Source organism: Ambystoma mexicanum, chromosome 14, assembly GCF_040938575.1.
Source record: "Ambystoma mexicanum isolate Mex_15411 chromosome 14, UKY_AmexF1_1, whole genome shotgun sequence".
Classification (NCBI taxonomy): domain Eukaryota; kingdom Metazoa; phylum Chordata; class Amphibia; order Caudata; family Ambystomatidae; genus Ambystoma; species Ambystoma mexicanum.
Window position 1 is genome coordinate 537,637,851 of NC_090940.1, and position 22,943 is coordinate 537,660,793.

Genomic DNA, 22,943 nt, shown 5'->3' on the forward strand with positions numbered 1-22,943 from the left:
CTCCATCATTTCTTCGCCGTACTCCGGCACCTAGGGGCACAAGAATAACAAGGTGAGCCAAGGGAATCAACAAATACCTCTTACCACCATAGACTTACCTGATTTACCACCGGCGGTATTATTCTCCATATCTTCATATGCCGCATCTGTAAAGAGGGAGAAAAACAACACGTTAACGCATGCAATAGTTACCGGACAGCGTTGGGTAACACAGACTCTTACCTGTACGCCAGCAGCAGCTACGAGAGCTTCTTCTCACAAACTCAGTTGCAACTTAAGGAAGGAAGGGGACAAGAGTGAACATCGGGCACATTGAACTCTTTGAACTTGATACTTACCAATCCCTCCTGGGACTTCAGAGTCAATGCTTACCGGAACTCTCCCAACGCCTTCAAACCAGTGAAGTAACTGGTATCTACGCGCCCCTGCAAGACACGCAGGATGGAGAGCTCATCTTTTACAAACATAAGGTGAGGTTACTAAGGGGATATCGGAGGTGATTAGTGGGGAGAGCGAGAACAGTTGGGAGGCCATCACTAAAACCCACAGGTGGCTAATCCCTGTCTCCACTTGCAGGAAAATACTTCTTCGGGTCCAGCAGACAAGACTAGGCGGGCCAGTCCAGACAGTCATCTCTGCACTACGCATCACGTTGACGGAGACCGCAGCTGTCCGGGTCCGATCGACACCCCTGTGGGGTCCAGGTGAGCGTAACAAGATTGCTCTGGTCAACTCTATTAGTTTCCCCTGTGGTGCTCCCCTGCCCCCAATACCCTGCTCCCTCCACCCTAATGAGCAACATCTGCTGGCCCACAGTTACCTGTAGACCCCTGTGTGCATTCCATGTGTACAGAACATGTTCTTCACTCAATTCCTTCCCAGCTAGGTGTGCTATTTAGATAGCCCATGCCCATGTGGGGCACAGATAACTGTTTTAAAGATTTGCTCAAATGTACTTTTGTGGTTCATGGGGGCTATGGTTGCACTCAGTCCCCTCACTTTTCCATTCCTTATCATTTCTACTCCAGGAAGCGTAACTCCACAAAACCTCAGCATCAATTTAAATGTGGGAAGATATCAGTATCACTAATATTGACATCCATGAGTTGAAAGGGTATATAAATCAAGATACTGCCCAATGAGCAGGGGAGGTGGCACACCCGGAGCGTAGACCCTTGTCTTACTATCTGGATGGATCATCAAATGATCCTCCCTTTCAAGATGTCCCTTCTGACCTTCTGTAACCTTCACTGTGCTTCATCTTTAAAAACGTTTCCACTGTCATGTTCCTTTTACTCTATTCTGCGGAGCATGTAGTATTGACAACGTCATCAAGATGGCCGCCGACAAAGTACACAACAACCTTGAATATCTCGGAAATATATATTTGGATTTTAGTTTCTAAGAACTCATTTAAAATATGTGTGTATTCCTAAAAATAGTCTCCACTATTTACTCTGAACTCAATGGTGCCTGGCAAATTTCTAGATTTACAATATAGATATGCAATTACAGCACTCACGTTATACGTTCACTTTCAATTATTTCTTCAATAATTATGTCAATTGACTGTTTCAGGTACAACCATTTGACTGGACGTGAAAGGCAGATAGATCAAACATTGCTGTATAGATCCAAGCACTCCTGTGGTGCAGACTTTCATTTGTGTTAATTGTGCCAAAGAAGGAAGTATTGTTAAAAACTTAAAATCTCCTGAAAGATGACTTGATGCTGTAAGAATGTAAAATGAGCGTGAATGCTCTCACATAATCTCTGTGTAGTACAACTCGATAATACAACTTGAGTAGAAATAAAACAATGGGCCTCATTACGGCCATGGCGCTCCCTACGGCCATGGCGCTCCCGTAATGAAGGGTGCCGGTACGGGACCGGCACCCTTCATTACAGGATGCCCTATTACGAGGTTCCCTTGCGGGACCCGGTAAGGACGCCTGGTAAAGGACGCGAGGGGACCAAGGAGCAAATAACGGGCCCAGTCCCTGGAATGGCCCTCCTCACCCCCATAAACATAACAGCCCAAAGAGTCAAGCAAACAAGAGCCTGACTATTTGGACAGCCCCCAAGAGGGCCAGTGACATCCACATATGCAAACAGATATTCACTCAGACAACCATTCAAACCTTATCTAGTAAACGTCTTCATGGATACAGGTGCCACGATTGTGGATCCAAACACCTCACTGCATCAGATTGACTAAATACCGAACATCCACTGTGATGACATCATTAGTGACACCACGACATAGCACCGTTAATCAAGAAGCAAACTCGCATCCATGCACAAAGTTACACGGACACACATGTGCACACACGAAGAATATGCTTACACGGTTCTGTAGATAGAGGACAGATACATAGACATACTGTTGAAAGCCTTTATTATTTTTTCTCATTTGCCAAACGTAGAAAAGCAAAAGCGCAAGGCTAAGAAGAGATGCAAAGCAAGCTTGAAGACGCGTATTGCAACAAACCATATGGAACCACAGGATTGTATAAGGAACCTGGAAGAGCTAAATACTACTAACCTATAAGAAACGTAGCACAGTGTAGATATATAGAAATCATAGTATAACTGTAGTGAGGTTACATCAGCCCACGGGACTGGGGATGGGAGGCAAAGAAATGCAAATTAGGATGCACGAAGCAGCAGGCCAGGGCTCGCAGACAAGGTCAGCGATAAGCAGAACATTCCTGAGCCTCGGAGACAATGAGCCATCTGCAAAATACTAGCATAAATCCTTACAAATTGAGACCAGAGAGCCTGATATTGCGGTCCTCGACCACGTGATGCGGCCGAGCTAGACAATGGTCATTCACCCGTGGTGGAAAGATGAGCAGTTCCCAGCGACACAGACATGAAGTGAAACATGTATTCTTTAACAACATTGCATTCCTGCAGGCACTCTCAAAGGCAAAGTGGTAATGCTGACGTATACACTGGGAACACATAGTCTTTCTCACTGCCTTGAGAAGGTGCACTGAGCGCTGAGAACAAAGCTGGGTCCCAGGCCTGGGCAGATCAGCTCCAGCCAATCAGGGAACACAAATCCAGGGGTGGATGGCAGAGGGCAAGGGCCAATGCTAATCCTGCGACCCTGCAACAATGTAATAAATAGTTTTTGGAGAAGGGTCAGACAAGCCACCTGACATGTGAGGGCCAATAGAGTAACCTCTATAGTTGCGGTGTATAGGCACTATCACCCCAACTATCCAATCATGTACCCTCATAGGTCTTTGGGGACGAGCCCCATGTTGTGACACAGTATCCGAACAGAATTTCCCGGTACGGGCTCAGGAGCTGTGATTTCGGGAGATTCTCAATGTCCTGTATGATCCCTGTCTGTTTTTGTAATAAACAACAGTTCCTACTTTCCCTTGGCTGAGTTCTCTGTCTGTGTACTGGGGAAGCGTTAGTTGGGCCCTAGCTGATTGAACAGTGAGCTCGTAGTGTGAACCCCAGTCCCTCTGGTATACCTAAGCCAGCAAGTTGGCAGCAGAGGATGGTTCACTACGCCCATTCGGCATAAAGCCCCCTCATCCGTCGCAGTGCCGGAGGGCTGTGAGGTGCCTCACAGAGCGTGAGTTCTACATGAGGTGCATCCCCGTGCAGAGGCCAACAGGAGCCAGTTTGGAGAATATCCTGCCCATGGTCAGTGAGAAGCCCAGCAGACCAGAAGTGTGATGTGGCAGCTTTGGGGGAGCCGGTAGCTGAGCAGCATCAGCCACACTGCAACTGAGGGGGTGGTAAAGAAATGTTGGGTGTGGGGTGGTGATGAGTGTTGTTGAGTATCTTTGAAGTACCGTTATTTCTGGACCGGCACAATACAACTCTGCAGGCCGTCCTGCCTGCCAGGGTGAGACCAGCCGGGTGGGACCGCACCCGCTTGCAGAGTTCTCACGGGAGCCTGTGTCCTCATTTCCATGGAGTCCTATCGGAATCCATGGGAATGGGGACTAACAAAATTGCTGGTGCCTGACTTCCCGGCCACAGGACTTGGACTAGCCCGGTGGCACCGGCAAGTCAGGCGCTGGTAATTCATTACGGGTCCGGCAGCTGCCTGCCAGTTTTACCAGCACGGTTACAGCCGGACCCGTAATGAGGCCCAGTGTCTCCGACAGACACCTTATGGTGGCAAAATAACACAGGGAAAGTGATAACGCCATTGTCATTATTGCACATTGCACTGACACATTACACCATCTGACCCATGTAGGGAAGGAGGTGCTTGCTGATCATATTAGAGAAACATGTTTCTGTCCTAACTTGGCAGAACACGTGGCTGAATGCATGACTAATTGTCTAGTGTAAACAATTTACTACAGGTCACACATTGAGGTTAGTGAGAGGAGCCATACTTCGCCCAGTGGGTGCTTTCTAACACCTGCACATCGAATATGTCCAAGTATGCCAAGGTTACTGCTACATGATAGTGGTTGTATGCCCATTTAGCCGTTGGATCAAAGCTGTTCCTTGTCCCCATCCTGACGTCCCATAGAGCGGCAAAATTCCTGGTTCGGGTGATATTCCCATGATGGAGCGTGTGTGACATCCTGTGGTCTGACAATGGCCCTCACTTCGCCAATTAGATGTTCCAACACATCACAAACTTGATAGGAATCTAACACAGATTCTCTTGTGCCTATCACCTGCCAGCAAACAGTGTGTGAGCACCTCAACGGCTTGCTCAAGGAAAGTATAGAAAAAACTAAAAAGACTCTTAACAAAAGTTGGCTCTATTGTCTTCCCTTAGCATTGTTCGCATTGCGTAATAAACCAGGGTCCGACCACTATTTAACCCCACATGAGGTCATGACAGGACAGAGTATGTGACTTCCCCTGGCTCCTCCCACTAGGGCAAACAAAGACGCTGAAAAAGTATCTGATGTATTGGGTCAGGAAATGTATGAGTACACTGCTTCCTTGATGGCTAGTGCCTCTTTTATTTCTCGTCAACTGCAAAGACAGCGGGAGAGGCTTGAAACAGGAGAAGAGAGCGGCAACACCGAAACCAACAAGGATTTACTAAAGCAACCAAAGCTGTATCCAGAGGACCAGATACTCTTAAGGAACTTTTCCAGGAATTGTGATAAACCCCAGTTTACCGGTGCCTACACGGTCGAGAAAGTGACTTGAGTAAGCGGTCAAGTTGTAGCAGAAGAAAACTTGGTATTACTTTGGAGACATCAAGCCCTACAAAGCGGTGGCCTCTCCTAGCACCAATATCGAAAGGGCCAACGATCCACAACCAGAAGAGCAAAACAATAGAACTTAGAATCAGCACAGCCCAGCAGAGGACATCCAATGGTTACTCGCTCATATGCAAGAGAGATAGGGCAAGGACTTCCTACACATCCAGAGTGAGGGCACACTGTTATTTTTCTTCCGCACACATTCATCGTTAAAGTGTGACTGTTTTTATTGCATTTATTTCATGATTCCCCATGATCCCCATCCTGAAACTTTCCAAGGCCAATTTGTCCAATTTGTTAGGAGATCCAACAGTACCAGAAGACGACACCCTAATGTGCATTTTTGCATTTTCATAGCTTATTTGTCCCACGTATATCCACACATGGAAAGGGGAAATCCATCTGTACTCTCAGTACTCCATGACCCAGAATAAAAGCGGTGTGGGAACAGCTATTCCTTCTTGCAATGGCAGACTATTTTGTTCGCAGGTCTTCAATGAATACCATATTAACACAATAATGCTTGTTTTGCACCTTACAGGCAGACAACTGATATCTTCAAACTACAGAGTGATCCAAAAGGGTGTAAGTTATGGAAAGCATTCTTAAAAGAATTATTACTGTTTTTTGTGTCTTATTCTCATGTAGTATATTCACCCTCATCTTTTGGCGAGTATCTCGTGTTGCTAGAAATACTGCTGTATCCTCTCCTAATACAACCCCAACTCTAGCAGTTGAAACTACCATGTCAGGTGGACAGGTAAGAACTGTAAGTACACTAAAGAGAGGTGGATGCAGTGCAGATGCAGAAATGGGGGTGGAACTCTCACAGATACTGCTTGAGTATCTAACAACCTGTGGTACAAGCACATGAACAAAGTAGGTAAAGAAACCATTGGGGAGAGCTGCTATGTCTGCTCACTACTCCCCTATGCCATGAGTGCCTCTAGAACGTTTATAGCAACTGAAATACCAGCAGTAAGAGAACAATGCCTTATGTACCTGTTCAGGAAGAATCCAAGGGAGAACAGCAACATTAAGATGGATGTCCAAGGTACCAATTACCTATGAAGATAGCTATATAAAGACACTTGACATGATGGACGATTACTGGAAGAAAGACCAGGTTATACAATACATAACTGACAGCCCACAGAAAGGAGAGACAAAAACAACAACACTAAAAGAATTACCATGTCCTAAGTAAGGACCCAAGGACATAGAAGGGGTACCGGGATGTTAGAAAAGACCACACATGCTTGTGTGTGGCCTTGTATACAGAGCTGAAGGAAGGAGGAAGTGGTAGGGAGCAAGGCACACACACTGGTACAAGCACCAGTAAACACAGTAAAAGGAGAAAATGACAAGTGCCTGAAAGAATGGGATGCGAGCACTAAGTTACTGACCTGGATGGACAGTGAAGCTGGACCAACGCCCATAATATCACTGAAGAAACCAGCATTGTGTTTCCAGAATGATGGAGCAGTAAAGGTTGCAAAAAACAAAGAGTGCAGGTACACAGTGTAAGGTTGACACATTCTTACTTACATTGGGTCAGGTGTTACATTGGGTCAGGTGTTACATACATTGACATGTTCTTAGGTCAGGGGTTACATACATTGACTTATTTTTACATACATTGGGTCAGGTGTGGCACATATGTAGTGAGGAAGGGTTTTGGTGTGTTATGATTGGTTTTATTTGTGATACAGACAATTTAGCCTTAACCTTAATTGCAGTCTTTGGAAAAGGCCCCAAGCCAAGATGGAAGTGCTCAGCCTAAGTTTTGATTGGCTGGTGATTGTTTATAGGAAGGACAGTGAACATTCTAAACTGCCTTTCATCGTCGAAGCCGAGCTGAGATGTCGTGTGAAAAGCTGCTCCTGCTTAACTTGATCAGGGGTTTCAAGTTTCAAGCGGTCGAACGGCTTCTTTGAGTAATAAACTGGAAAAGAGTTTGGATTTCGTTTTGGACACAGGACAGGAGTGAGAAGATTCCATTATCAGTGAGAAGAACTTTTCTAAGACTCATTCATGAGATAAGTGCTTTCTAGTAATTTTTAAGTGGAAGGAAACTTGAATACAGAACTATCTTAGTCTTATGTAATATTTGTAAAAGGTTAATTTAATTGAAAAGGTTCATGAGCGCGAGCAAGTTCATCTTATCCACGCAAAACTGTAATGCGCGCATGCTTTCATAAGCTACGTGACTTTTCAGAGCTAGCGCGTGTTTGAGCCGTTAAATAAAGCAACCGCGCGTGCGTGAGAGTCCTGCTATGTGAATCAACAGCACGTGTGCGCGTGTTTGCTACGGGAATTGATCGTGCGTGTGCGAGAACATTGCTACTGGAACTAAAGCATGTGTGCGTGTTTTCTGCTACGTGGAGTTTAAGCACGTGTATGTGTTTTCTGCTATGTGGATCTATAGCGCATGTACGTGTTTAATGCTACTGGAACAAAGGCGCGTGTGCGTGTTTTCTGCTACATGGAATTTAAGCGCGTGTACGTGTTTTCTGCTATGTGGATCTATAGCACGTGTACATTTTTACTGCTACTGGAACTAAAGCGCATGTACATCTTTTCTGCTACGTGGAACTAAAGCACGTGTACGTGTTTTCTGCTATGTGGAACAATCGCGCATGTGCGTGTTTTCTGCTACGTGGACTTAAAGCGCGTGTGCGTGTTTTTTGCTACGTGGAATTTTAGCGCGCAAGCGTGAATGTTACTACGTGAATTCCCTTCGCAAGTTTCAAGCTCTTCATCATTAAGAGACTAATCTTAGCATACAAAAAAAGTACCGTTTTGGACACAGGACAGGAGTGAGAAGATTCCATTATCAGTGAGAAGAACTTTTCTGAGACTCATTCATGAGATAAGTGCTTTCTAGTAATTTTTAAGTGGAAGGAAACTTGAATACAGAACTATCTTAGTCTTATGTAATATTTGTAAAAGGTTAATTTAATTGAAAAGGTTCATGAGCGCGAGCAAGTTCATCTTATCCACGCAAAACTGTAATGCGCGCGCATGCTTTCATAAGCTACGTGACTTTTCAGAGCTAGCGCGTGTTTGAGCCGTTAAATAAAGCAACCGCGCGTGCGTGAGAGTCCTGCTATGTGAATCAACAGCACGTGTGCGCGTGTTTGCTACGGGAATTAATCGTGCGTGTGCGAGAACATTGCTACTGGAACTAAAGCATGTGTGCGTGTTTTCTGCTACGTGGAGTTTAAGCGCGTGTATGTGTTTTCTGCTATGTGGATTTATAGCGCATGTACGTGTTTAATGCTACTGGAACAAAGGCGCGTGTGCGTGTTTTCTGCTACATGGAATTTAAGCGCGTGTACGTGTTTTCTGCTATGTGGATCTATAGCACGTGTACATTTTTACTGCTACTGGAACTAAAGCGCATGTACATCTTTTCTGCTACGTGGAACTAAAGCACGTGTACGTGTTTTCTGCTATGTGGAACAATCGCGCATGTGCGTGTTTTCTGCTACGTGGACTTAAAGCGCGTGTGCGTGTTTTTTGCTATGTGGAATTTTAGCGCGCAAGCGTGAATTTTACTACGTGAATTCCCTTCGCAAGTTTCAAGCTCTTCATCATTAAGAGACTAATCTTAGCATACAAAAAAATTTACCAGATTGGATTTCGTTGGAACTTCCCTACTTCATCTTGAACTTAAAAAGTTTGTAAAAGTTAAAAGAAGATTAAGAAGTTACAGGAAAAGACTGTTAATGCATTCAAGGACCTATTTAAGAAGGCTGAATGATCCTTAAGTTTTCCTGGCAACTAGTAAGGAAGTCTTATCTACTAAATCACTTCTCAGGGCATTTTCAGGAAAGGTATCAGGTATGGTCTTTTAAACTATTTAGTAAAGGATATAGTTTATAAGGTCAGTGACTCAATGAGTAATTGTGGTGTTGTATATGCTTTTGTCTTAACTACAGGTGAGGAACCAGCTAGTCAATAGCATCCAGCCTGGTGTTAGTTATTTTATTCTTTTTTCCCCCTTTCCCCTAGAAGTATGGAAAACTGAGCTGAAAAACAATTTGGAGCTCTGAGTGCTACATTTTAGGTGGATTGTCTGGGGGTTCAGCAGCTTCCGCAGACGCAAGATCAGAATCTCAGCCTGACACACAGAAAGGCATCCAGCAATAAAGATTGGGATGGCAGTATTAATGGATCAATATTGGGTGTGCAGATCTAAGGCGTACGAGAAGCTGCCACCCAAAAAGGAAGGAGTATGTTCGTTGATACACATCAACATGCCAGTACTAGTAGTACCACAGAAGGACATCAAGATAGATGACTTACCTAAAATGGACAGTACTAAAAGAAAGAAGAGGTCAGTAGAAGTGAGTAGAATGAATAGAGATAACTATTTCTCATAAGCATCAGAAGCATCACTGGATGATGTGTAACCTGAGCAACGGCTGTTCAGTAGGACAGAAATGTTTTTTGCGTCAGTAGTTCCAACTGTACAGACATATACAAATGCAAAATGGCTGCAGATAACCATCAAGTGCTTGTTAGCGAAGGTTTTGTGGGTAAATAGTATAGAATAAAATAGTGTGACGTTGCCCATGTTTTCGTCAGATACGTCTGATACCAGAATACTGTTGGGTAAAAGTACACAGGTGGGTTGTGAGGTGCGGACGCTTATGGTTATCCCATACGCAACAAAAGAAAACTTCCTGACATTTGTGAATCCTTATCCCGAACCATCCCTCAAGCGGACCACCACAGGCAGCTGTTAGAGCGGTTTATTCTTGCAGCACAATAAGAACTTGAGCCTAAAGAAGGTAAGCGCTCTCTGCATGTGACCCTCAAGCCTCGCAGACAAGAGCTATTCCTAAATCCACGAGGCAGCAATTAAGTACAGACACAATTGTTTCTGAATCCAAACCTACGTGCTGGCAAACACTGCAATGTTTCAATTGTAAACCGGCATGCATTTGTTCGCTTCTATAACCAAATAGGTAAACCCTTTTAAATGTTCTTAACCTGCAGTTTAAAGTCACCTTTTCATAAACGAAGTCCTCACCTTTGTGGAATACTGAACAGGTATTCAGATTGTATAATAATATTCACTGACCAGTTTCCAGTATGCACAGTGCCCAGCCAAGGTTTTATAAGGTCTAACAACGGCCATTTAGCAAATAGTAGTTTGTTTACAGGCCTAACAGTTTCAAAACTAACAGGAAGTCTAAAGCTTTTTTCCTTGCTGTATGTCTGCATGTTCTAAATTTAGAACATTTACAGTCACCAAACATAACTGACTCCTAGGAACTGTGTCAGTTATTTCGTAATCTGCACAGCTTAAGCACTTAGACAAACAGGTTAGTTACCAACAGCACAACCAATTCCCAATACCCATTTCTAGCAAACGGCATGACAGTTTAACCATGCAATGACAGCATACATGAAACAGCTTTCTCAAAATTTAAATATGTCTAATCCAATGTTATCTTTTCCTCTCTCCTCTGCCCCTCTCCCACCCCTCCCACCCCCACTTTTCCCTTTGTCCTCTCTCTTTTCTTTTAATCCTGTTTCAGGTTTTATTTCTTTGTTGTACTTACTCCTATTTGCATCCTATGTGACTTTAATGTTACTGAAATACAAAGAGATGATGGTTATAAATGTGCAGCCCTGATGACGACCTTAGCCGGTCGAAACATGTGTCGGCAGGCAGATACCAGTGTTTCATAATTTGTGCAAGCAGGCAGGCAGATACCTGTGTTTCATAATTTTGTGCAAGCAAACAGATATCTGTGTTTCATAATTTGTGCAATTCCATCTTCCATTCTTTCGAGCCAAAACAGCAGGCAGATACCCGTGCTTTACAATTCTGTGCAATTCTACTTTCCCTTCTTTTGAGCAAACACATTATTTTGCCAACCTTTACTTTCCTCTTTTGAGGAAATTCCTCTCATTGTTACTCTTACAAACAATATCTTTGGGTTTTTAACTGAGAGAGTTATTAGTGTCACCAAACATTTCTGACTTAGCTTTTTCCAATGTTCGATACACTGAGGAAGTTTGTCCAATTGAGATTTCATTGTGATTATCAGCAAGTTTGGTTTAACATTTTCATGTAGATTTTGTTTCAAGTTCTTTACAAATTAAATACAGCCACACAGGCAGAAAATTGCAACTATATTGTTTCTTTCCAGGTAACCAATATTACTCAGTCAGAGAGCGCAGCAAGCAGAGGTCATTCCGTCTCTATTTACAATAGAATAGAAAATAGAATCACGTTGTAAACATGACATATATGAGGAAATCAAAAATACATTTGAGGATTTTTTACACACTTTTTAGGGAGCTTTTGCTGGTTTGGCAAATTCGGATTTCTGACATTTAGCCCCTCACAAATGTTGTTGGGGGTTTAGGGAAGAAAGTACAAGGGCTTTGACATCAGTGTTTACTAGACCATGGCTTCAATAAACCCATGCTCACCATGTGGTGAGTAAAATCCACGTATACAAACACCAAGAGACTACCAGGGAATATTCAAAAAAATGTCACTCCTGAACACACTTCATACAAAACAAAAGGACCTCTTTGATTAGTTATTGTAGGGATTCAGTATCAGTAACTACACACACAGTGCAAAAGTACACAAAATACCAAAAATATACAATACCTTATTTAGTTCAAACAAATAAAAATATATATATATATGTATTTATAATGTCAATAAAATGATCAGCATCACCCAAAGTACAAAATTGCATTACACCATCACCACAAAACAGCGTCCATATAGCGTGTTTAATGCCAGATTCACAACGCTGTTTATGACCCAAATACCCAGTTTGTCAGTTAATTTCCAGTACATGTATAAATATAGTATAATGTCAAAAATGTCCAACTTGGTGCATCCCACAGTTAGTAAAGATGCAGTCATTGGACTTCTTCAGGGGAAGAACAGTGCGTGGAGTGCGGTTCTTCAAACACTTTTTTCAGAAATGTAGATCTATTAAAAACCAGTTAATCTGATACGGCAAACCCTTTATTTCTGTGTTTCAGGCATAGACAGCAACCATCAATTTGAAATGTTAATCTTCAACTGGCACCTCAGCAGATGTTTATTTACATATGTCAGAAATATTGAGGGCTTGCAACTTTGCCAAACGACATTATTATTTCAAACTTTAAACAAGCTGTGATGTTTCCACTGCCCAATATAACGTGATTAAGCCGTACTATGTACACCTCTTCTAGTGGCGCATCTAGTGGCGCTGCTATTTCACAAACAAGAGTAGTAGAACACGAAAAAGTAAGAAGTCGGATGACACACCAGTAGAAGCAGTAGTTGGTTCATAAACAGCGTTGTGAATCTTACCCTTCATCTGCATCCTCCTCGATCAGTTGGGCTGGTCAGTGATTTCCACCAAACTCGATTTGCGTGGTGCCTACAATTTAGTCCACATCAGACCGGGGGATGAATGGAAGTCAGCCTTCAAGATGTGGTATGGACTTTACCAACATATAGTGATGCTGCCCTGTTCTTTGTTGAGGCCGATGCATCGGGTGTTGCAGTTGGAGCCATTCTCTCTCAGAGGTGTGCTGACACAGGGGAGATTCACCCGGTAGCCTTTTTCTACCGCAAATTGTCACCATATGAACGGAACTACACTGTCACCGAGCACAAGCTACTGGCCATCAAGGACGCATTCACAGAATGGCGGCATCATCGTTTGGGGGCTCATCACCCGGTTACTGTCTTCTCAGACCACCGTAACCTTCAAGCCTTCAAAACCATGAAGTGTGTGACAGCAAGGGAAGCCCACTGGCATGCCTTTTTCTCCCAATTTCGATTTCAACATAACATACCGTCCTGCTCAGTTACATGCCAAGGCTGATACACTCTCCCGCCGGGATTTGGACTTCACTCCTGCCTCCCCTGCCCATCTTCCCGTCCTTTCGGAGCATGTTATATGCAGTTGTTCCGCACAGCCTTCGCTCAAGGACCTCCTCCAGGAATGGACTGCCTGAGAACCGGGTGAACTCCAGGACCTTAACCTGGACATTGTCAATGATTTCAATGATTTGCAATTCATCCAAGGGAAACTGTATATACCGTCAGGGGAAGCCCGCTCCAGAGCCTTACAGTGCGACCTTTTCTTAAAACAAGTATTCTGCTTCTTTGGACTGCCTTCCATCCTTGTCCTTGTCACTGATAGAGGAGCTCAGTTTACCTCTCACCTCTCACTTCTGGAGGGCTCTTTGTGCCTCCTTTCAGATCAAGGACAGGTTATCAAGCGCCTATCACCCACAAACCGATGGCCAAATAGAGCGCACCAATAGTACCTTGGAACAATACCTTTGTTGCCCTTGCCTGCAATTCCAACACACCTGGGCTAGCTGTGTTACACTATGCTGAGTTTGCCTACAATAATTCCTTACACTCCTCCACTGGTTTTTTACCCTTCTTGCTTTATATGGCCAGCACCCTAGATCCCTGCCCTTAGATCCATCCACCAACCTGGTTAGTCCTGCTGCCCATGACTCTGCCCGTGATTCGGTCACGGTTCATAAAGACATACGCTCCAATCTGGTGTGTGCGCAAGACCAAGCAAAGCAGTTCACTGATGCCCATCGTTCATCGGCCCCTGCCTATCAAGTGGGCATGCATGCCTGGTTATCCACCAGAAACCTCAGGATTCCTGGCAAAAGATCTCTACTGTCAGGTTTCCTTCCCCTATTCAGGCTATTTTCCCTTATTCAAGTTTCTTTCCCATTATATCTCTTTTATTATCCTTTTTTAGATTAGCCTTGTGTGGGTGGGAAGTTTTCTATTGTAGTTGGTTTGGCCTTAACTTCCTGATTTAGAATCCTGGTTCTGACCCAAGGCAAAATGGAGTTTCACAGTGACAGCTCTGATTGGTTAGAAAACACTGCTGAACAACAATGAACATTCTAAACTGTCACTCTTTGCCTTTCATCATCTAAACCCCAGCTGAGAGGACGTGTGTAGTGGCTGCTCCTGCTTTAGACTTGGGCCTGGTGGATTATATCCTTCAGGCGCTAGCAGTTGAGCGGCTACTTTCTTGGGGGTTTCAGGAGAAGTTATCAGCTGTCAGGAATGCGTTTTGAAGACGGGAAACTCTGAAGATCTTTAAGAAATCGTTCTGGAGATAAGTGACTTTGTTTAACTGCTGCTCTGTTTATCTTAAAGACATTTAAGTGAGAACTCGTAAAATGTTACCTTTGAATTTATATTGTGAACTTTTTGAGTGCGCTTGAAGTTTTGCGCGAGGTTAATGGGTGAACGCTATTTGTTAAACACGTACTACGTGTAATCTGAAACTAACCGTTGAACCTTTGCGCGTGCGAGGGAAATTTGCGCGTGTGTTTTCAAGCGCATTGTTTCGGAGTGAGAACTCTATTGCGCGTGTGTTTTCCAGCGCGTGTACTTCCAGGCGAGAGAATTCAACTGCGTGTTTGTTTTCCACCGCGTGTGCTTTCTAGCGCGAGAATCTGTTCGCCGCGTGAGAACTCTATTGCACGTGTGTTTTCCAGCACGTGTGCTTCCTAGCGCGAGAATCTGTTAGCCGCGTGAGAACTCAATAGCGCGTGTTTTCCAGCACGTGAGAATATGTTCGCCGCGTGAGAACTCTATTGCGTGTGTGTTTTCAAGCGCATGTGCTTCTGCGCGAGAACTCAATTGCGCGTGTGATTACCAGCGGGTGTGCTTTTTAACGCGTGAATTCGACCGCGTGTGAGCTCTTTTGCGCGTGGGTTAAGGCGCGTGTGAATAGGCGTGGGAATTCTTCAGCGCGGGAGTTTACAAGCGCGTGTGTTATCTGCGCGAGATTCTGTTTGCGCGTAAATTCTGCTTCGCGTGTCTTTACAAGTGCGTATGTTTTCTGCACATGGTCTTTTCTTACAGTGCGCGTGGTTCTTCAACGCAGGAAGTTTTCAACGTGCAAATCTTCAGTATTGAGATTATCTGCGTGTGTGTTTAGCACGTGTTTCTTCAAGAATTCACAAACTCTTTAGAATTGTAAAAAGTTTGAAAACTAAAGAAAAGTTTGAAAGAAAAAGAAAGAAAAAATTAAAGACAATTTAACTGGACAATTAGTGAATTTTGGAAAAAAGGCAAAGAGCAAAACTTTCCAGGTTTGCCCAAAATAAGAAGTTGCTGTGAATTTCAAGAGTCTCAAGTAAGAGAGATTTTCAGCTTCTTTACAAGCTTCTCTAAGAAATTTCAAGAGAAGAACCAGGTATGATTCTTAATTATTAGTTAAGGATTTAAAGTCTTTCCAACTCTAAAGGTTAAGTAAGTAATAAAAGGATTTGTATCTGCTTTTCTTATATCCTCTGCAGGTTCAGCTTTGGTTAGCCTTGACACAGTCAGCCTGGCGTTGTTTTGTTATCCACTTCCCCCTTTCCCTTTGGGGTGTAGTTTGCAGAGCTGAATTAATATCTACTTCTGGGAATTACATTTCAGGGGGATTGTCGGGGGTTCTGCAGCTTCCGCGGACACAGGACCTCTCAGCCTGACAGAATGAAAGGCCAATAATTTAGTCCGCCCGAGCTGTCATGAACCCCGACGAATCCATGGAGGCGTTAGGATCTTTGATCAGGGAGTTACGGGAGGAGTTGAAAATATCTCGGGATGAAAATGCTTTACTTAGTCAAAAGGTGGATGACTTGAGTGTTAAAGTAACACAAATTCAACAGAGGGGAGAAAGCAGAGAGGATGAGGTTTCAGGGGGTGCTGGTTCTCCACCTGAGTTAGAAAGGGAAGGTGGAGATCAATTACCACAAATACAACGGGCCCCTCCATTGGCAGAAGGAGTAAGGAGTTTAATTATGCCAGTTCCTTTGGCGCCTCCAGAACGTTATCATGGGGACCCCAAGAGGTTTAGGGTGTTTTTGACGTAATGTGAATTACATTTTATGAGTAGACTAGAACTCTTTCCCACGGATGCATCTAAGATAACGTTTATGTTGTCCTATCTTTCTGGGGAGGCATCTGCTTGGGCTGGGTTGTTGGTGAGTCAAAAGAGTATGGTTTTAGGAAATTACACCAGTTTTTTAGAGATATTCCGAAAGATGTTTGATAGAAGACAGTTATCTCTGGAAGTGGATGGTGAACTTTTAGAACTCAAACAAGGTAATAGAGACTTGATCGCTTATATAACACAATTTAAGTCCCTTGTGTTAGAAAGCAAGTTGGCCCGAGGATAAACAGGCCTCGTTGTTTTATCGGGGCCTTAGAGATGAGTTAAAGGATGCATTGTCAGGAGTGGTTGAGCGCCCTTCTACTTGTGAAGGTATGATTGATTTGGTTATTCAATTAGACTTTCGTTTGAGTGAAAGGGAGGCAGAGAGGCGTCATTGTCAGAGTGATGTAAAGTCTCTAGTTAGAGTGGATAGATCTAAAGTAGAGAGTAGATCCAAAGGGAATAATCCACCTCCCAGGGTCCGAGGTCCTTTAACTGTGGAAGAAAAGGCTAGGAGGAGAGATAACAATCTGTGTTTATATTGTGGAAGAGGTGGGCACTTTTTAGGGAATTGTCCTTACACTCCCAAGAAGACTTCTACTTCAGCGGCCAAGGTACAACAGATCGCCAATACTGTGCAGACAGCGGTTCCCCATATAACCGTAAATGTATCCTTGTTCTTTGAGTTGGAGTGTAAGGGAAATGGTCCCGTTATGCTTGACTCAGGTGCCACCGGGAATTTCATGGATTGGGGTCTGGCAAAATCTTTGGGAATTCCAATTCTTCAGAAAGAGGTTGTAGAGCAAGTTAGGGCTGTTGATGGTACGTCTCTATCTTCTGGTCCCATTACTCACAGAACTGGTTCTTTAATTTTGGAGTTAACAGGAGGTCACAGAGAGATAATTTTGTTCGAGTTAATTGATGCTCCTTTGTTAAAGATTATTTTGGGTATGCCTTGGCTTACTCTCCATAATCCTCTGATTGATTAGAGTGCTAGGACAATTGACATGCAGTCAGATTTCTGTAAAGAGAATTGCTTTTCAGGAAGTCTCTTTGAGGAAGATGTCAAACAAAGTAATTCAGTGTCTAGCTTTCTGGCTGAGACTGGAATTGGATGTCATGATGTGGGAGCTGTAGTGGGTCAACTTCCCCAGTGTTACAAAGATTTTTGGGACGTATTTGATGAGAAAGTGGCAGGAGAATTACCACCCCATAGGCCCTTTGATTGTAAAATTGAGCTGGAGCCAGGAACAATTTTGCCTAGTAGTAGAGTATATGCTCTTACAGAGAAAGAGAATGATTATTTAAAAGAATATTTGACGGAAAACTTGGCCAAAGGGTTTATTCGTCACTCTAAGTCGCCGGCGGCCTCTCCTTTATTTTTTGTACCTAAACCGGATGGAACGCTTCGAACTTGCATAGATTATCGAGCAGTTAACAGAGTCACTGTTAAGAACCGGTATCCTCTTCCTCTCATCTCAGAAATTCTTAATCAAATACAAGGAGCAAATATTTTCTCTAAATTAAATTTGAGAGGAGCTTACCATCTTGTGCGTGTGCAGGAAGGGGACGAATGGAAGACAGCGTTTAAGACCAGGTTTGGGCTGTATGAATGTCAGGTACTGTCAGGTTGGAGCGACATATTCTTTTACATACAGTATCATATACTCATTTACATTGGGTCGGGGAGACACATATTTAGTATAGAAAGGTTTTGGGAAGTTATTATGGGTTATATTTTTAAACAGCCAATTTTGCCCTTAACCTTCTTTGCAGTCTATGGAAAATGCCCCAAGCCAAGATGGAGGCTCTCAGTCTAAATTCTAATTGGCTGGAGATTGTTTATAGGGAGGACAGTGAACATTCTAAACTGCCTTTCATCGTCTTTGCCCAGCTGAGAGGTCGTGTGCTATGCTGCTCCTGCTTAACTTGTTCAAGGGTGTCAAGTTTCAAGCAGTCGAGCGGCATCTTTGAAAATATAACAGGAGTCGTGTATGGAGTTTGGTGGAGACACAGGACAGGAGTGAGAAATTTCCAATTTTCTGAGAAAAGAAGTTTTCAAGACTCAATCACAAGATAAGTGACTTTCCATGTTTTGATGAACTTTGTAAAAAGGTTATATTAATTTAAAAGGATTGAAATTGCAAACCTGTATCTAAAAACTGAAGCGCGTACGTTTGTTTCCTTTCCTACGTATCTTTTCAAACCAGCGTGTGATTTTTTTTCTGTTACCTTGAGCCTGCGCGTGTGACTGCGCGTGAGAGTGAAGCGCGTGCGTGAACTTTGGACTCGCGTTTACTGTTCATATACGCAAGGGTTTTGCTACGTGAGTTCGCGTGTGTATTTTATTACGCGTTTCTTATCTGCGCATGCGCAAGAACAAATCTATGTGGAGCTTCCGCGCAAGCTCTCAGAAGTGTCACGTGATAAAATAAAAGCGCGTGTGCTTTTCTCCCGTGATTTGGTTTTTGCGCGTATGCGTATTTTTTCGTGGGTTGGACTTTAGCGCGAGTGTGTTTAACTCGCGTCTTGGACTTTAGCGCTTGTGCGTCTTACCCGCTATTTGGATTTTCAGTGCGTGTGCGTATTTCCCGCGACTTGGAGTAAAGCGCGTGTGTTTTTTCCCGCAGTTTGGATTTTCAGCGCGTGTGCGTATTTCCCGCGACTTGGAGTAAAGCGCGTGTTTTTTTTCCCGCGGTTTGGATTTTCAGCGCGTGTGCGTATTTCCCGCGACTTGGATTAAAGCGCGTGTGTTTTATCCCGCGGTTTGGATTTTCAGCACATATGCGTTTTACCCGCGGTTTGGATTTTAGCTCGTGTGCTGGATTTTTCCACGTGAAGATTTCATCGCAAGTTTTAAATTCTTTCCAGAGTAAAAGACACTCTAAAAAGAAAATATAAAAATAAATACAAGAACTTAAAAGAACTTCCTTAAAACTTATTTAAAGAACTTTAGACCTTGTTCAAGAATCTTGAGGTTGAGAAGACGAACTACAAAGTTAAATATTACATTCATGGACCTGCTGAGAAGGCTGAATAATCTTTAAGATTCTGGTCAACAAGTAAGGAAGTCTTGTCTGCTTATCACTTCTCTGGGCATACTGAAGAGAAGTACCAGGTATGGTTTTTTGACTATTTTGGTAAAGGATATAGAGTTTTAAGGTTAGTATAGTAATCCATTGAGTAATGAGGTGTATAACATGTTTATGTTTTCACTACAGGTGAAAAACCAGCGAGTTGATAGCTTCCAGCCTGGTGTTTGTTTATTTGCCCCTTCCCCCTTTCCCCTGGCAGTGAGGTAAACTGAGCGGTTATATATATTATCAGCTCAGAGTGCCACATTTTGGGTGGATTGTCGGGGGTTCAGCAGCTTCCGCAGACACCAGGATCTCAGCCTGACAGAATGAAAGGCCAATAAAAAAAGTGTCTAGCCAAGCTGTTAATGACCCCGACAAGACAGCCATGGAGGTATTGGGAGTAATGGTTAGGGAAATGAGAGAAGAGTTACGGGTGGCTCATCAGGAATATTCAAGTCTTTTTCATAGAATGGATGAGTTAAATTTAAAGGTAACTCAAATACAAGAAAGAGAAGTTGAAGTTTCGGAAAGGTGCAGGAAACCCACCTGAGTTGGTGAGAGTAGGAGAAGAACAAGAACCTAGACTTCCCAGAGGGGCAGTGGGAGGTTTAGGAACTTTAGTTATGCCTGTTCCTTTGGCCGCTCCCGAACATTTTTTAGGAGATTCAAGAAAGTTTCAAATTTTTCAGACTCAGTGTGAATTGCATTTTTTAAGTCGTCCAGAGTTGTTTTCCACAGATGCTTCAAAGGTAACATTCACCTTATCATATTTATCTGGAGAAGCTTCTGCGTGGGGAAGTCTTTTGGTGAGTCAAAAGAGTTTGACTTTGAATAATTATTCCCTTTTCCAGACCGAATTTAAGAAAATGTTTGATAAGAGACAGTTATCTTTAGAGGTTGATGGAGAATTACTGGAACTGCGCCAGGGAGGAAAGGAGTTGATTTCTTATATCACTCAATTTAGAACTTTAATTTTAGAAAGTAAATGGACAGAGGAGAAGAGGGCTTCCTTATTTTATAGGGGCTTAAAGGATGAGTTAAAAGATGCTCTGGCAGGAGTTTTGGAGTGACCAAATACTTTAGATGCCTTAATTGATTTGGTAGTTCAGTTGGATTTTCGTTTAACAGAAAGACGTTTAGAGCGTAGACGTTCTCAGGGAGAGGTTAGGTTTCCAGGAAGAATGGAGAGGCCTAAAGTTGAGGTGGTGAACAGAGAAGTGAAGGCAAAGATAATTGACCAGCAGAGTCGGGTGAGAGGTCCGTTGTCCAAGGAAGAGAAGGCAAGAAGAAGGGAGAATAATTTGTGTTTATACTGTGGTAAGAGTGGCCATTTTCTTGAAAACTGTCCTTTTACCCCCAAGAAAATCTCCAAATCTTCAGGCAGAGTACAACAAGTGGCTAACACAATACAGACAGCGGTTCCTCACATAACTGTGAATGTATCCTTGATGTTTGAAAAAGTAATTTTAGGTTCTGGGGCAATTATTATTGATTCAGGTGCTACAGGTAATTTCATGGATAGGGGATTGGCAAAAACTCTAGGTGTTCCTTTAGTTGCAAAGAAAGAAGTGGAGCAGGTCAGGGCAGTTGATGGGACATCTCTTTCTTCATGTCCAATCACTCATAATAAAGAGTTACTTCAGATGGAGATGACTGGAGGTCATAAAGAAAATATCTCTTTTGAGTTAATTGATGCGCCAATCTTGAAAATTATTTTGGGTATGCCCTGGCTTACTCTTCATAATTCAGAATTGATTGGAGTGCAAGAATTGTATCCTTAGAATCAACCTTTTGTCTGGAACATTGTTTTTCAGGAAAATCTTTTGAAGAGAAAGAAAAAGTAGTGAATTCCGTTTCATTTTCGCTTGCAGAAAGAGGGGCAATAGGTTTTGACATTGGAGCAGTTGTGGGTGAACTTCCTACTTGTTATCAGGATTTTTGGGATGTTTTTGATGAAAAGGAAGCTGGAATGTTGCCTCCTCATAGACCTTTTGACTGCAAGATAGAGTTGGAGCCTGGAGCTATTTTACCTAGCAGTAGGGTTTATGCCTTGACAGAAAAAGAGAATGATTATTTGAAAGAATATTTAAAGGAAAATTTGGCTAAGGGATTTATTCGGCACTCTCAATCGCCGGCAGCTTCACCATTGTTCTTTGTGCCAAAAGCTGATGGTTCTCTCAGAACTTGTATAGATTACAGGGTGGTAAATAGAATGACAGTGAAAAATCGGTATCCTCTCCCTCTCATTTCAGAAATGTTAAATCAAATCCAAGGTGCTACCATATTTTCTAAGTTGGATTTACGTGGAGCTTATCATCTTGTAAGGGTCCAAGAGGGGGATGAGTGGAAGACGGCATTTAAGGCCAGATTTGGCCTGTACGAGTACCAAGTGATGCCTTTCGGTCTTTGCAATGTCCCAGCGGCTTTTCAATTTTTTATCAATGAGGTTCTTCAGGAATTTCTTGATGTTTTTGTTATCATTTATATTGACGACATTTTGATTTTTTCCCAGAATTTGGAGAAACACAAAATTCACGTTCGACAGGTCTTAAGAAAATTGAGAGAGAATAATCTTTACGCTAAATTGGAGAAGAGTCAGTTCCATACGGATTCGGTAGAATTTTTAGGATTTGTGATCACTCCTTGTGGCCTGGAAATGAATCCAAAAAAGGTGGAAGCGGTTTGTGATTGGCCTACTCCAACTAAGGTGAAGGAGATCCAGAGCTTTTGGGATTTGCCAATTTTTACCGAAGATTCATTGAAGGCTTCTCCAGTTTAGTAGCTCCAATTACTTGACTTTTGAAAAAAGGAGTTCCATTTGATTGGGAAGCTAAGGCTGATGAGGCTTTTAAAATTTTGAAGGAGAAATTCATTACCTCTCCTATCTTGATTCATCCTGATACTTCCAAACCATTTTTTGTAGAGGCTGATGCTTCCAATGTGGCAATGGGAGCAGTGTTGTCTCAGAGGCATAATGTTACAGGACAATTGCATCCAGTGGCCTACTTTTCTAAGAGATTTTCACCTGCAGAAGAAAATGACACCATTTCAGACCGAGAGCTTCTTGCTATCAAAGCAGCATTTGAAGAATGGTGACATTTTTTAAAAGTAGCACGTCACACTGTGACAGTATTAACTGACCACCGAAATTTACTTTTTTTGAAGACAGCAAAAACTCTGACACCTCGACAACTTAGGTGGTCCTTATTTTTTGCGGATTATGACTTTATAGTTACTTTTAAGCCAGGTAATCAAAATAAAAAAGCAGATGCTCTGTCACAGCAGTTTCCAGAACGTGAGGTTAAGTCGGTCTGTGAGCCACTTACATTGATCGCTCCAGAACGTTTTGTTCTTGCTGGGATTGAAAAGGAGAACGAAATCTTCAAGAAAGTACGGGAATCCATTTCTGAGACACAACTTGAAGATTGGGTTCATTTGGATCCAGCTTGCAAAATTAAAGATGATTTACCTTATCTAGATGACAGACTCTATTTACCATCAATTGAACTTAGAGAAAAAATGTTGAAGGAGTGTCACGAATCAGTTTTGGCAGGACATCCAGGGTATCGGAAGACTCTTGAGTTGGTCAGAAGAAATTTATGGTGGGAAAAAATTCGACAAGATACCCTTAATTTTGTTAAGACCTGTGAAGTTTGTGCTGGATCTAAGAATCTCATCGGAAAGCCTTCTGGGTTATTGAA

General features: G+C 42.9%; 1 long non-coding RNA gene across 1 annotated transcript in view; it reads right to left on the minus strand.

Annotated features, from left to right (window-relative positions):
- The window catches only part of LOC138527322 (uncharacterized), a 76,216-nt gene that overhangs the window by 39,036 nt on the left and 14,237 nt on the right, over positions 1-22,943 (minus strand). The window lies entirely within an intron of this gene.